Source organism: Tachypleus tridentatus, chromosome 9, assembly GCF_004210375.1.
Source record: "Tachypleus tridentatus isolate NWPU-2018 chromosome 9, ASM421037v1, whole genome shotgun sequence".
In the NCBI taxonomy this organism is placed as follows: Eukaryota; Metazoa; Arthropoda; class Merostomata; order Xiphosura; family Limulidae; genus Tachypleus; species Tachypleus tridentatus.
In genome coordinates, this window is record NC_134833.1 from 129,792,358 (window position 1) to 129,809,112 (window position 16,755).

General features: G+C 35.3%; 1 long non-coding RNA gene across 3 annotated transcripts in view; it reads left to right on the top strand.

The window, feature by feature from the left end:
- LOC143226370 (uncharacterized) overlaps window positions 1–16,755 on the top strand; it is a 180,903-nt gene that overhangs the window by 37,242 nt on the left and 126,906 nt on the right. Inside the window, exon 3 of one of the 3 annotated variants that reach the window (XR_013014575.1) lies at window positions 7,150–8,546. The exons of the other annotated variants lie outside the window; for them this stretch is intronic. This is a non-coding gene — a long non-coding RNA (uncharacterized LOC143226370). Of the gene's footprint in view, window positions 1–7,149; window positions 8,547–16,755 lie in introns of those variants that run through there. 3 annotated transcript variants of the gene reach the window in all.

Genomic DNA, 16,755 nt, shown 5'->3' on the forward strand with positions numbered 1-16,755 from the left:
GTAAAAGAGTAGCCCAAGAGTTGACGGTGGGTGGTGATGACTAGCTGCCTTCCCTCTAGTCTTACACTGCAAAATTAGGGACGGCTAGTACAGATAGCCCTCGAGTAGCTTTGTGCGAAATTCAAAAACAAACTAAACCTTTACATATAAAATTGTGATACCATGTTTATTTCATGTCTTCTTGGCAGGAAAAGTTTACTTAAAACATTTTTAATTACTTGTACTTATCACTTACTCACTTCCACTACATATTCATGTTAATTGAATCTATTAGTTTGAAACTATCAGACCTATGCAAATATACACAACTCAGTTTTAAACTATATATTTTAGATAATTGCAAAATATTTCACATAATTGATACTTGAAACTCAATTATGCCTTTACTAGCGAAACCATAATCACAATAAGTGATATTTGTGAAATGTACAATTGTCTTATTATCCCTAAAATCTGTAAAAAATTGTTACTTCATTAACACTCAGTTTTGAAGTCATATAGAACTTTCTTACATAGCAGACTCTAATTTTAAGTTCTTTATCAGAAGGAAGACATTCAATCCAGTCAGCAACACTCTATTCACGATAAGGGACTGACTGTAACCATTATAATGCAACCAAAGCTTAGTGTGTGTGTGTGTCTCGATCGGCCCGGCATGGCCAAGCGTGTTAAGGCGTGCGACTCGTAATCTGAGGGTCCCGAGTTCGCATCCCCGTCGCGCCAAACATGCTCGCCCTTTCAGCCGTGGGGGCGTTCAATCCCACTATTCGTTGGTAAAAGAGTAGCCCAAGAGTTGGCGGTGGGTAGTGATGACTAGCTGCCTTCCCTCTAGTCTTACACTGCTAAAGTAGGGACGGCTAGCACAAATAGCCCTCGAGTAGCTTTATGCGAAATTCAAAACAAACAAACAGTGTCTGGATCATGACCTCTCCCATTAGAATTCGACTTGCCAGCTTCAAAATTTAGAGCTTTACCAACGTGATCAGTATAAATGTATGAAATTAGAACTTTTAAAAACCACCTACTTAGCAAAACTCGTTACATTTTATTACTTGATTAGTAATAAAAAATATTGAAATATCAAAAGGTGTTGAACAAACATGCACTTTCCTTTTTTAGCCGCTATTCGAATGGATAGGTGTTAACCCATTTAGCAAAGTACAAAATTTGTTTAAAATTACTGTTTTGTTCTACGTGATGTGATTCAGTTATTTAATAAAAGGACATTAGGTTACTGGGATGTTACACGTGTCTCTGTGTGATAGAATATGTATCAGAACTTTCTTTATTACGAAGGACGTTTGACAAGGACGAAGCCAAGGCAGACAAGCACGCGGTGGAAACTAGACATTCACGTGCTTCCTACATACAGTTCTGTAACTTGTAAAATTTTTTCGCTTTAAATTTTTTTTCCATGTGCGCATGGAAATGTCGTAGAAATCATTCGTAACGCAACTCTTTTCGAGTTATTGTCACAAATAATTTTATGTTAAACATGCCTACGTTTTTCTCACCCTTAAAATGTTAAATTTTATTATTTCATTAAAAAAATTAACATGTTTTTTATTATTATCATGTTCAGATATCGTGTTTCGCTTCCATGACGGAGAAAATTCAAATCAAAAAGTTGATTCTCTAGGGTGGCTCTCGTTTCTCACGACTTGAACTTACATTCCCAGTATATGTTTCTTAAATACAAAGGAAAGGAAATTCGGCCCGAAGGTTGATCCAAATATACTGATCTGATAGATTCTTTATCTGGGATTATCTATTAATTATCTAATGGTAATTGCAAGTGTTCTGATATTTCAGAAGAAAAACAAATCTAAAGTATGGTACTAGGGTCATCTTTAAGTAAATGACACAGCTGCTTTGTTGATTACTGGTTAAACGTGTAAATCTATAATACTAGTAGTGATACTGTAGTTAGAATATAAAAGTTAAATACGCTTAAGTCATTACCCGTAGTGTCGAACATTTTCAATAGCAGTCTATTGTAATATTAACTGCCAGCGTATTGGTGAATAATTTTAACATTTATGCTGAATTTCAGTTGACAAAGAAATGAAAAATATTTCTTTCGAAACCAGTTTCAATTAAAGCACGAAGCATATATGTTGTTTATGTAGGATTTTCTATTCTAAGTATATTTGACACCTCTAATTGAGATATTGGTTCAAAAAAGGAAATAATTTCATGATTCATATGAATAGTCCCTATTTAATAGCTTTTTTATGTTTCTTTGTTTTTTAATTTCGCGCAAAGCTACTCGAGGACTGTCTGTGCTAGTCATCCCTAATTTAGCTTAAGACTAGAGGGAAGGCAACTAGTCATCACTACCCACCGCCAACTCTTGGGCTACTCTTTTACCAACAAATAGTGGGATTGACCGTAATATTATAACGCCCCCACGGCTGAAAGGGCGAGCATGTTTGGTATGACCGGGATGCGAACCCGCAACTCTCAGATTACGAGTCGCACGCCTAAACTCACCTGGCCATGCCGGGTCCCAGTGTAATAGCTGAAACGTTGTTTGTGTTAAGTATGAGACTGTACTTTCAATCACAAATTAGACCTCGGAAATATCGTCGTTTTCTGCTTAAAGTTCTTTTTGTTAACCTTTCCTTTGGTTTCCTGTTGCGGTCGATTAAGCTGCAGCTGATATTATAAAGTGTAGGAGGTTTTTCTACCAAACCATTCACGTTTCATTGAACCTGATGGATTAAACAAACACGTAATGAAATAGAAACACCCTCTGTTGAGCATTTTTATAAAAAGCAAAGAGCTTAATTTTTGTAATGCTCACGAGTACATTTTCGTTAAAAGTTTGCTTGTTCCATAGAGCAGTGGTTCCCAAACTCCTTTAGTCTGAGGCTCCCTTGGTGTGAATTATTGTTATCACTTTACTGTTTATTTAACACTAAAACTGAATGAAATTATTTGTTTTAGACTCATTTTTAACACTCGCTCCCCTTCCGAAAAAGCTCCATGGCCACCTGAGTAGTCGCAGCTCCTACTTTGGGAAACACTTCTATAGAAAATATGAATTTATTTCAATTCGCGCCTTCTATCGGATATTAAAAGGATATTAAAATTATTGTTAATATTTTCACATAGTTGTTTTTATATGCAGGCTGATCGACTTTTTTTTTCTCTCTCTCTTTCTTCCTCAGAATGCTTTCTAATTCTCCTGTTTCTTCTTCTATTCCCAGCGGAAGAATTATAACACACACCAAGACGTTTCATAGTCTTAATTTACAAGTAATCACCTTTTTTATTTTAAACTAATGGTGCTTAATATCCACGGATAACGTGTGCATCTCCTGCCTTAGAGACGTATGACCATCTTAAAGGTTCGTTTTAAAAACATTAATATCACAATAACTCCACATTGCGGTTATGTTGATATAATATTTACGTTTCGGTGTGTTTAAAGTCTTAAGGATAAATTTACTTATCTCTACAGCTGTATAATATATACATGCACATTAATAAACAATGTTTTGTAACAATAAATATTATAAAATGGAGATGAATTTTACGTTCGCACATGACGCGAATCTTACTGATCCCTATAAATTTATCATGTGACTTCTTTTACATTATTAATACTTATGATTGTAAGTAACAGAAAGCTTTATTTATTGGAGATACAGTTTAGCAGCGTTCATTTCCTTGTTCCTATACTTGGACTTATCCTACACACTACAAACCAAGTATTCATACACATGGACGTAGATTATATACTAGAAGCCAACCATTCCTACATCCGAACCTAGATTGCACACTATAAATCAAACTTTCATACACCTGGGCCTAGGTTACACTCTGTGGACCAAGCATTCATACACTTGGGCCTTGTTTGTTTCGAATTTCGCGCAAAGCTATACGAGGGCTATCTGCGCTAGCCGTTCCTAGTTTAGCAGTCTAAGACTAGAAGGAAAGCAGCTAGTCATCATCATCCACCGCCAACTCTTGGGCTACTCTTTTGTCCACGAAAAGTGGGATTGACCATCACATTATAACGCCCCACCATTGAAAGGGCGATCATGTTTGGTGTGAGGGGGATTCGAACTCGCGACCCTCGATTTACGAGTCGAGCGCCTTAACCACCTGGCCAAGCGGGGGCCTAAATTACTTGTAAATCCAAGTTTCTTATAATAACTGTGTTCTAATATGTAAATCCACTCACGGTGATATGGTGTCGTTTTGTGATTAGCCGTTGTTCTAAACGAAGCTCGTTAAACTGGTTGAGTGACGTGAAGATTGAGGAATTTAAATAGTTTAAAATACGCTTTTCTTGTGGAAAGTAATTCTGAAGTTTAATAGAGGCATACTTGAAATATTTAGCTTTAATTGTGGAATTACTGACTCTTCTCTTACCTTGATAAGCAGTGTTTTAAAAGAAGACCACAATAGTTGACTGTAACGTTTTAACAGTTTAAGACACATGTTTGATAGAGGAGAACGAAATGTTGATTTATGAGCCTAGTTTTCCACTAAAACTCCTGGAAACTATAGAAAAGAACAACTACAGTTGTAGACAATGAAAGTTTAGTAAATGGTTGTGTCTATATATATATAATATCACAGCTTCATGAAGTATCTTTTTGTTTGATGCTACTATTGTTTTGTAAATACGAAATCTACACACGTGTTACGAGGCTACTGACTCACATATTTCAGACACGTGTACTTTTTTCTTGTCTTCGTGGTCGCTTAACTTCTCGTTAAGTCGTGTAATCACCCGTGGATTTTTTAATATCCAAGAGTCATGTTTCCAGTTCTGTGTAATGTAGATAAATTTTAATTAGACACGTGACAATAATCACAAAATCTAAAAGTAAACTTTAAGAAAGCAGAAGTAAAGGAAACAAAGAGAATATTTATCACATTGACCATACGGAAATAGAATAACATTAACTATACGAAGGAAGAATTATAACAGCAATGAAGGCATAATGTTATTAATGGAGTATATGAAAATAAATTAATAGCAGTAAAGTTTACTGAGGTCGAATGTTAACAGAAACGCACGCGAGGATATAATGTTAGCAATAACGAATGTGTAGAGAGAATGGTAACGGGTTTCTGAAAGTTGTATTATAACAGTAAAGTACAAGAATCTTAGAATGTTAAATACGAAGTGTTATAATATAAAATAGTGAATATAAAATAGACGAAAGCAGAATGATAACAGTAACGTATAAGAAGACAAATTAATAACAACAAGTAAACAAAGGCAGAATGGTAACAGCATAATATATATACATAGGGTTAGCAGTAAAATATACAGGGCATAAAAATAACAGTAAATATACAAGGCACCGCAATAGTAGTGAAATATACATGACTCGAGAATAATAATAAAACATTGGTGAGGTAAGATAAACAGTGATGTATACAGAAACACTAAAGTAACAATAAACATGTACAGAGTCACATGAATAATGGTAAAGTACAATGATCCACCAGCAGTCTTCCGAAACATGTTTACTACTGACACGTAATCATTTTGCACGAGTACGTATGGTCAGACCCAGAACAACAGTAACTCCCTAACGTAAGTTATCAAGGTTCAGTTGTCGTTTTGTTTACTCATCACTTCGGTTGTTTTTGTGTTGGGTTTGTTTGTTTTTTTTTGTCTTTTCAGTACAATAAATTTCTTTTGTAAAACTTATGTAAACCAAGAGCTAAAAAAACCAAAACCAAAAATGTGCTGACGTAGTCCAAAGTACCGTCAATCAACATTTTGAATGCGGCTTAGGAATGTTAGTTATATTGAATCATTTCAAGTTCCTGAAAATCAATCCAGAATGGTCTTGGTTTTATTGAGATGCAATGTTCCAAACAAAAGTTGTTGAATATAAGAATAGTTATGAAGAAAGTCACGTTACAACTGTTTAAACCGGTCTCCATAAGACATCAACCATCATGTTTGAGCCGTAGTGTCTTTTAAACTGTATATAAAGAATTTTTTGTTTGTTTTGGAATTTCGCACAAAGCTACTCGAGGGCTATCTGTGCTAGCCGTCCCTAATTTAGCAGTGTAAGACTAGAGGGAAAGCAGCTAGTCATCACCACCCAACGCCAACTCTTGGGCTACTCTTTTATCAACGAATAGTGAGATTGGCCGTCACATTATAATGCCCCCACGGCTGAAAGGGCGAGCATGTTTGGCGCGACGGGGATGCGAACCCGCGACCCTCGGATTACGAGACGCACGCCTTAACACGCTTGGCCATGCCGGGCCCATATATAAATAAAGTCACGTTATACTGTTTAAACCGGTCTACATAAGATATCAACCATCATGTTTTAATCGTATATTCTTTTAAACTGTATATAAATAAAGTCACGTTACAACTGTTTAAACCGGTCTCCATAAAACATCAACCATCATGTTTGAGCCGTAGTGTCTTTTAAACTGTAATCATATCATTACTGATAGAATGAACATTGTATCCCAAGTTTGGTAGCCATATTCAGGACACACATTAACATTTTTTTATGTAAATTTAAGATAAGAAAGGTTTTATACGCAGTTTTTCCGACAGGAATAAGTTTCATACTTTCTTGATGGCTGCAATCTATCTATTTATCTATATATATATATATAATAACCGAATGTCTACCTGTCACGCTTTGTGTCTCCTGCATAGTTAATTGTAATATATATGTGTATGTTCATAATGTACATTAGAGGAATTTTTTTCTCAATTCTTAAAATTTCCTATGAGTATCAACATTAACCCAACAGTTTTCGTATGTGCTGAATGGTCAATCTGAGATAAAAAAATTATATTAAGAAAAATGTTTTTTTTTTTTTTCTGGGAGAATGCTACGATAAAACGAAGCCTTTTTCGTCATCTAATAGAAATAAATATGTATATTATATTTATAAGTTAGGAATATGAACGAAAAATAACACATAAAGACAGGATCATGTTTGTGTATATAGTTTGTTGATGTTCAGTTTACATATATATATATATATAATTTTGTATGGGTATCAAACACATGCATAATTTTATTACATGTCAAATACATTGATCTGAATTAAATATTTCCCCTTTTACGCTTCTTGTAGTAACTACAATTGTAAAAAACAAAAAGCATCATTTTGGTAGCATTCTTTTCTTGCCCTTAGTAAAATGACAAGGAACGGTGGCATCCAGCGGAAAAAAATCTCCACTACTACTTGCGGACCTGAACACTTTCCTATACTGAATACACCCTTTCAATCGAAAACCCAAAGTTTTTACCAACAATGCATTGTTGTTAGTCTTCTTTGTTCAAAGAAACAAAAATAATCCAATGCAATATTCCTTATTGAACGACAAAATATGAGTGTAACGGCCCACTAGCCAATCATATACGCTATGCTCCAAAACATTAGACTGACTGGACATACATTGTTATTTTGAAGAAATGTACTATTGAATTGTTTCAACTGGAACCTGGTAATATGAAATTCAAGTAGAAATGAATAAAAGAAATATGTTTATTTATATAATGAATATATATATATATATATATATATATAATAAGTAATGAATAATAATTTTATAAAGTTTATTTTGCTTCTTTCTTTCTTGGTGAAAAAGTTATTTAATTATTAATTATATTAATTATTTAAGTTATTTGTTTCTTACAAAATCATTTGACTTACGTTGTTTCCACTGGTGAATATCAGAGCTTATAACGCTAAAATTCGAGTTTCGATAGTTGCGGTTGGCAGAGTACAAATATCCAAATGTTTAGCATTGTAGCTTAAAAGCAAATAATAATAATAAAGAAACCAAAACCATTCTTATCTAAAAAACAATTAATTACAAATTTTTAAATGAAACTGATGATCCTTTTGTGAGTTTATCTCACTAATGTGGTTGTCCTCCGCTAGTACAGCGGTATGTCTCCGGATTTACAACACTAAAATCAGGGGTTCGATTTTCCTCGGTGGGCTGAGCAGATAGCCTGATGTGGCTTTGCTATAAGAAAAAAAACACACACACACACACTAAGGTGGTTTATGCCACTATGTGGTTTCTTCGTTTTAAAAAAACAAACAAACAAACTTTAATTAAATTAATAATTCCAGTAAATTATAGAAAACTAGAGAGGGTAATAGTGGACGTTTGAGATTACTAATATGCTATTTATGACGAAGATAGGCTCGTTCTAACCGGTCGTTTTCATCTATTGATTTTCAATAAACTGCAAATCAGCTCATGTTAAACACACCCTCTCTCTTACTGTTAGTTAGAGCCATTAAAAAGGCTTGCCTCATCAGCAGAATGGCTCTTGTTTTCCATAGGCCATTTTGAGAGCAGCCGCGTCCTGAAAGCTTTGAAATAATTTCAATTTTTTTAAGCATAATTGATATACTATAAAGATGTAGATAGCCTTTTTGTTTCGATGATGAGATACGTGAAACATTGTATGTTGAAAAATGGTTTGAAACTTAAATTTTAAAGATTGATATCTTCCATTCTGTGGTGTAACACATTTCGGTCTATCAGGCTGTAGTACAGAGTTTTGAAGCTTTGACACGTCGTGTGTTAACAATGTTATTGTGTTTATTTTATATGGTAACCTAAACTTTACGAAACAGTTTTCACTCCTTTGTTTTAGAATAGTGTTAAATTAAAGATTTTATTTTAATTTTGTTATTATTATTAGTATTTTACTTACAATACTCTAGGTGTTTTCTTTTTCTGAGTTGTGAGACTTCACGTTACGCAAAATTAAGACAAGCGGTCAGATATGACATCTCCAGATGCGTGTCAAGCACGTGATTTTGTTCCATAGCACGTGCCAAGCATTTTATTTGAAACGTGTGTATTAGAGTGCACTAGTAAAAACTTTGAGGTATGAACTCGGAAACAAGTGTATTAATAATTGCATTCCCGTATGTTTATTTTACTTATTTATTCAGTTTTTGTTTTGATCCGGGAGAATTTGGTGCACTATTAAAGAGAGCGTGTTAAAATCACTCGTTTCTCGTAAGAAAACAAAACAAATATACAAGTCAAACATAACGTATAGCGTAAAAGGTTACGTTATTTATCAATAAATTAACATAAGCTCTATCAAGATCCTTTTCTACATATGAAAATGCAAGTGTTATGATATCGGTTGTGTTTGTGTTGAAGAGTCTGTTTTGTTTGCAGTGTAATCGGTGAAAGCATCAGTTTTTAATTAAAAACAACATATAACTTTAGAACACAGTAATTATTGTTGTTTACATTATCAACTTAATGGAGTGTTGGGCTGATGGTAAGGAACTGGTGTTGTTTACTGTTGGTTTAATCGACGTAATGGAATATGGAGCTGCTGGTAGTATATGTCACCTGTAAATTTAAATTTAAGAAAATAATGCACGAATTGTAGAAGCGTCTCCTCTCCTCTGCCTAAGTGAAGCACGTGCATGTCAAGAACACTCTTTTCATCCCACACGTTTTGTAAATACACGTAAGTGTAACATACAATGTACATGTGTATGATAGCGTGTCTGAATTTCAATGTGACTACCCGTTACAGATAGCTAAAAGCATCTGCGAAACACCTTGACTAGCAAACAGCTAGAAACACGAGAAACACCTTGACTAGCAAACAGCTAGAAACACGAGACACACTTTGACTAGTAAACAGCTAGAAATACAAGAGACACACTTTGACTAAAAGACAGATGAAAGCACATATTGAATAACAGATAGCTTCAGTGTGACTACGTTACAAATAGCTAAAAGCGCTAGAGATACATTTCGACTAATAAACTGAATCTGACTCTATCCTATCTGACAAACTCTAGCAATTAATTTGATATTGGTGAAAGTCTTTAGTAAATGTTAGAAATTGCTTCGTACAGAGATTGAGCCATTCTTCTATTCAAAAGAATATTTTTCTCCACAGAAATGCAGCTGGAACAGTTTATATCAACGTATTTTAAGAGTAACAACACACTTCGTACAACTGTTGTGAAATTATTACGTCACGAAATAAATTTATTTTCATAAAAATGAACATTAAAATTCAGAAAATCAAAGATCATATTTCTAACCTTGTTTTATTTTTCTATTCACAAAGGGCGTCTGTATTGTTGCAGTGAGACAAACGTCAATATCATGTATTTGCATATAGCACTTGCGTTGATGTCATTCGTTTGTTTATAACACTTTTGCACAATAACATTCGCTACTAAGGGAATTGAGGACTAAGCTGAGGTCGATACATAACGCTTTGATTTACGATTTTAAGTTGCTACATTTTCTCTCATGCTAAAATTACTTCGAAAGACTATCTATAAAGACTGTGGCCACACCCATCGCAAATACATCTATCAGGACCAAACCGAGACCGATTTTGGGAACATTAAACGGACTTTTCCTGAAAACAAAAACTTAAATTTCCCGAATATAATATAATGTACAGACGGACAAACAGACAGGCAGATGGATTTAATTTGTTCACATTTTACACATTCTAAGAGTTTTGACAAATAAATGATTCAAAATCCAAAAAATATTGTATAAACTTTACCTCAGTATTTTAACACACCATAACTTCTTGAAAATAAATAAATATTCTGAGGGTTTTATGTTTAAAACAACAACAACGAGGTTTGTAGAAAGTCTGAGCTTTTCGTTAAATTAACGCAAACTACTTTATTCTAACTGCTTTATGTTTTTTTACAGCAACATCAAAACTTTGTTGTAATAGGAATCTAGAAGGTATTCACCTTTTAGACAAAGTTTTGAGAATTTTTTATCACTATGATACATTATTTAAAGCTGTTGTAAACGTTTCCAGTTTGTTCAAATGGCACCCATAAGGAACACGATATATCATCGGAGTTGTTTAAAATCTACAGATTTTTCCATAGGGCTTTAAAGAAACGGTCTGGAAGCCTGTAAAAGGGGTAGAATGGACACTGTTGATAAAAGTGAAAATAAATATCAAAGTCTCAACTCTTAACTTAAGTCACTCACATAAATAGCACCTTTAGTGTCTCACTGAGTCTTTTTGTGGCACATAAGCTTAGGTAGTAAAACTTATTTTTTGGTCTTTGTCACTGAAAGATTTCTCAATAGTTCTTTAATAAAAAGAAGGGTTTCAGATTGTCTTGTTAGTTAACTTCAACGTGATTTCTTTCTTCTAGCACTCAGTTATTTCTCTTTACTTACATCAGATGGTCATATCAAGTCACTCCAACTTGACTTCGTTCTTCTAGCACTCAGTTATTTCTCTTTACCTACCTCAGATGGTCATATCAAGTCACTCCAACTTGACTTCGTTCTTCTAGCACTCAGTTATTTCTCTTTACCTACCTCAGATGGTCATATCAAGTCACTCCAACTTGACTTCGTTCTTCTAGCACTCAGTTATTTCTCTTTACTTACATCAGATGGTCATATCAAGTCACTCCAACTTAACTTCGTTCTTCTAGCACTCAGTTATTTCTCTTTACCTACCTCAGATGGTCATATCAAGTCACTCCAACTTGACTTCGTTCTTCTAGCACTCAGTTATTTCTCTTTACCTACCTCAGATGGTCATATCAAGTCACTCCAACTTAACTTCGTTCTTCTAGCACTCAGTTATTTCTCTTTACCTACCTCAGATGGTCATATCAAGTCACTCCAACTTGACTTCGTTCTTCTAGAACTCAGTTATTTCTCATTACTTACATCAGATGGTCATATCAAGTCACTCCAACTTAACTTCGTTCTTCTAGCACTCAGTTATTTCTCTTTACCTACCTCAGATGGTCATATCAAGTCACTCCAACTTAACTTCGTTCTTCTAGCACTCAGTTATTTCTCTTTACCTACCTCAGATGGTCATATCAAGTCACTCCAACTTAACTTCGTTCTTCTAGCACTCAGTTATTTCTCTTTACCTACCTCAGATGGTCATATCAAGTCACTCCAACTTAACTTCGTTCTTCTAGCACTCAGTTATTTCTCTTTACCTACCTCAGATGGTCATATCAAGTCACTCCAACTTGACTTCGTTCTTCTAGCACTCAGTTATTTCTCATTACTTACATCAGATGGTCATATCAAGTCACTCCAACTTAACTTCGTTCTTCTAGCACTCAGTTATTTCTCATTACTTACATCAGATGGTCATATCAAGTCACTCCAACTTGACTTCGTTCTTCTAGCACTCAGTTATTTCTCTTTACCTACCTCAGATGGTCATATCAAGTCACTCCAACTTGACTTCGTTCTTCTAGCACTCAGTTATTTCTCTTTACCTACCTCAGATGGTCATATCAAGTCACTCCAACTTAACTTCGTTCTTCTAGCACTCAGTTATTTCTCTTTACCTACCTCAGATGGTCATATCAAGTCACTCCAACTTGACTTCGTTCTTCTAGCACTCAGTTATTTCTCTTTACCTACCTCAGATGGTCATATCAAGTCACTCCAACTTAACTTCGTTCTTCTAGCACTCAGTTATTTCTTTTACCTACCTCAGATGGTCATATCAAGTCACTCCAACTTGACTTCGTTCTTCTAGCACTCAGTTATTTCTCTTATTGTCAGTTCGTTTGTTTTGGCATGGCACTGGATAGAAAATTCCAATGTAACAGAATATCTCAGGTGAGCAGTGTGAGTGGCATAGCTAAATTATAAAGAATACAATGAATGAGTTCAACGTTGCGGTTGTCATATACTCATTTTTTTATTCTATTATTAAGTTGCTTCATGTTTTAGTTCTCTATGAAACCTATTCATCCTCATTTCTATGTATATTTTTGTATTCTTGAAAACCTCTCTTTCTTTTTTCATATAGAAATGTCTTTCCTGAAAGTGTCTTCATCTTCTTCTCTGAGAAATGTCGATATTTGCTACTAAAAGTTATCTTCTCCTCTTGCGATGAAATCTTTGTTTCATTGTTTCGAATTTCGCGTGAAGCTACACGAGGGCTATCTGCGCTAGTCGTCCTAACGTTAGCAGTGAAAGAGTAGAGGGAAGACAGCTAATCATCACCACCCACCGTCAACTCTTGCACTACTCTTTTTACCAACAAATAGTGGAATACATCGTCACATAACAACGCCCTCACTGCTGAAATTGCAAGCATGTTTTGTGTGACTGGGGTTCAAACCCGCAACCTTCACGTTAGGAGTCAAGCGCCCTGACCAACTGGTCATGCCGGGCTAAATAGAATGTTGTTTAAATTTATATATATTTATATTCTTAAAAGCAATTCTGTCTTCTCTTGTTTTAGGCCCGGCATGGTCAAGCGTGTTAAGGCGTGCGACTCGTAATCTGAGGGTCGCGAGTTCGCATCTCTGTCGCGCCAAACATGCTCGCCCTTTCAGCCGTGGAGGCGTTATATTGTGACGGTCAATCCCACTATTCGTTGGTAAAAGAGTAGCCCAACAGTTAGCGGTGGGTGGTGATGACTAGGTGCCTTCCCTTTAGTCTTATACTGCTAAATGAGGGATGGCCAGCACAGATAGCCCTCGAGTAGCTTTGTGCGAAATTACAAAAAAAAAAGTTTTACGCATTCTAACCAATCAATAAACTACAAGAAATAAATATGGAATAGGTTATATTAATTACAAACAACTAAAATTCGTCAAAAATAGCAGACGAGCCTCCTATCTGCAGAATTACCTCAATGTTCTGTCACAAACGACTGATACAAAGCATGAGTTGACAAGATAGGAACTATGTAAACTATAAAAAAACTTTAGTTTAATATAAACTCAAAACCGTTCAAAAATCGTTTCGCTCCGTTAACAAGATAAAATATATCTCTAACTGAATGTAATTTTTCGAATACTGAACAATCGAGAACACAATATGTCTTTTCTTTTTATGTATATGTTAGTTGGTGGTGTTTAGACTTCTGCAATCTGTATTATCTGTTTTTTGGAATCTGCTGTGTCATTACCTTTTGCACAGTAACACATAACGGTTTGTACAGAACTTTCTTTATAATTTGGAACAAGATATTGATATTGTGTAAAACGTGTAGGAAACGCACTTTTTGGGGTTATTCCCCTTAGAGGGTGAAAAACGCACTGTAGTTGATGATTAGATTTATATGCTAGTCCAGACCGTCCCCTCAAGGCCACTTAACGACACAGCTACAACTCTATTTACATTCCTAACTTTGTTACTCTCTTATAAGTGATCCAATGATATAGTTAAGCACATTGTCAAAGACAATAACTTTGTTATTGCCCTCATAGTCAGTAAAAAATACAACCAGCACTTTGTAAAAACTGTCAGCTTGTTTTCTTCCAAAGCACGCCCCATGATACAACCAGCATACTGAAAAAATCTGTATCTTCGTGACTTGATGTTAACATTGATCCCATGATTTGTTGTTACTACTGATTCATCAAGTTCATTTGTTTCAGAGTTTTTGCTCAAAGTTATATAAGGGTTATCTGTGCAAAGTCATCCATAATTTTGACCTTATAAACTAGAGGGAGGGCAGCTGGTCAATAGCACTATCCGCAAACTCTTGGCTACTTTTATCTGATCGAAAAATAGGATTTAACTGTCACTCTTATAACGCACATACAACCTAAATGTGTGAAAAGACCTTTTGTGGCAATGAGTTCTGAATCATCAACCCTCGGATTCACATTCCAGGCACGTTAAACAACGCCCTCTCAGATTTATCAAGTATTTTGAGTGTCTCAGATCCACATAAAGGTTTATTTATTTAAGCCGTTAAAAACAAAAATAAAGATGAAAATTATTCAAATAAATAATTGAAATTGAATTCGATTAAAACGACTATAATAAAGACAAATAGTGACATAGGAGAGAAAAGATAAAGAGGTTAGTGGAAGTTGGAATAACAGAAAGACATGTTGTAACGAAGATAAGAGAGAGAAATAAGATTTCTTTAATTAATCTATTCATCTGATTAGTTTTACATTCTCAACATATTTCACCACCTAATTTATGTTTAATATGCTTTGCAGCTTTCCATCTTTTGTCATTCGCTTTACAGATTTCACTTTTTATGGGAATTCACACTGGAGCGGTTTAGGAAATGGTTTTAAGTCCATTGGCCAGTGGACCAGATGAGTCAAGCTGGGGGCGTATGTGTTCACCAATGTCACGGGCTCAAGCGAAGTTTCGCCGCACCTAGTTTAATACAGAAAACACCCAGTAGTGGGGTCTAGTTGACCTTAGAGTGGGATAGCCTCTGGGAAAAAGAAGGTAAGAGAAGATGTCGAATGATAAGATACGCCCGTATATACGACATACCTTGAAAACAAAAGTACGGCTGATATAGCTAACTTTGGACACATTTAAAATAAAATAGTTCTTGTAAGCAGGATAGTAGTAATACGCCCTCTTTGAATTTTGAAACCAAAATAGAAATAGGATTCTTTGTACTCTAAATTAGGCTTCATTCAAGATGTAACTAATACTGAGTTGTGCAGCAATTTTAATGTTGCCTATGACTTTGTAATTTCATAATCGATTAACGGTTAGTATGGGTATTAACCTTAAGATGATCTAGGAAGGTCGAAATGTTGTTCTCTGCTTATCAATAAAAGTGTTAAGACCCATATCAGCCTTTCTGAGATACATTCTATAATTAAATAATTTGTGTAGACAACGACAAAAATATTGCATCTTGGGTTGGGGTTTTGGGACACGGTTACTCATGTTACAAGTGACGTGTTCAATGAGATAGTAGTTCTTCTTTAATGGGCTTCCTCCAAACACAAGACCTCAACACGCCCTCTATTCACTCCCCTCTTTATTATTTGTGAGCAGCACGTGCATCATGTGTAGAAGAGGTGTTCCGGTGAATTTGTGGCACGTTACAAAAACAGTAATTTCACCCACGTAGGAAAACTGAACGCATCATGACAACACTGCCCAGGTTGTATACAATGACGTAAGAATGAACGCCTATACTAGGCTTCGGGTGAAACTTGGAGGTCACCACATGGCTAAATATGGTAGTAAACTAACGCGCGAAATCAGGTTGGGTTTACACTCTAGATTTGTTACATTCCAATCATGCAACTAAGCAGCAAGTGCTTATTAATAGCTGCGGAGACCTAATTTAGTCATTCACAAAATAAGAACTACAAGAAAACTCCTTTGAAGCTGGAGAGCGAACACTAAACTTCTTCATCGCATTAGTGGTCTTCGTTTGTCCAGTTGTTGTTTTTTTATAATTAACCTGATAAAAACAGAATATAATGTGTCCTGAAAGATGAATTCCAGAAAAACGTATAAGGCTTTTCTTATTTCTTTGGTTTCCCATTTTCCTCACCATTGCCTGGCATGGTCAGGTGGGTTAAGGTGTTCGACTTGTAATCTGAGAGTCGCGGGTTCGAATCCCCGTCGTACCAACCATGCTCGCCCTTTCAGCCGTGGGGGCGTTATAATGTGACGGTCAAACTCACTATTCGCTGGTAAAAGAGTAGCCCAAGAGTTGACTATGGGTGGCGATGACTAGCTGTCTTCCTTCTAGTGTTACACTGCTAAATTAGGGATGGCTAGCGAAGGTAGCCCATGAGTAGCTGTGTGCAAATTTTAAAAACACTTCTCACCATTACAATGGCTATCTGAGTCTATAGTTGCCAAATATTAACTCCAACATTCGCCCTAAGGTGTTACTTACATAAGTGAACCTACCTTTGATCAGCGGAGAAATACGTGACCTCGTAAATATTCCATATTAGGCTTGTTTATAAATTATAAGACTTTTTGAGAAAAAATAAAGAAATATATAATAATATGTTAATCAC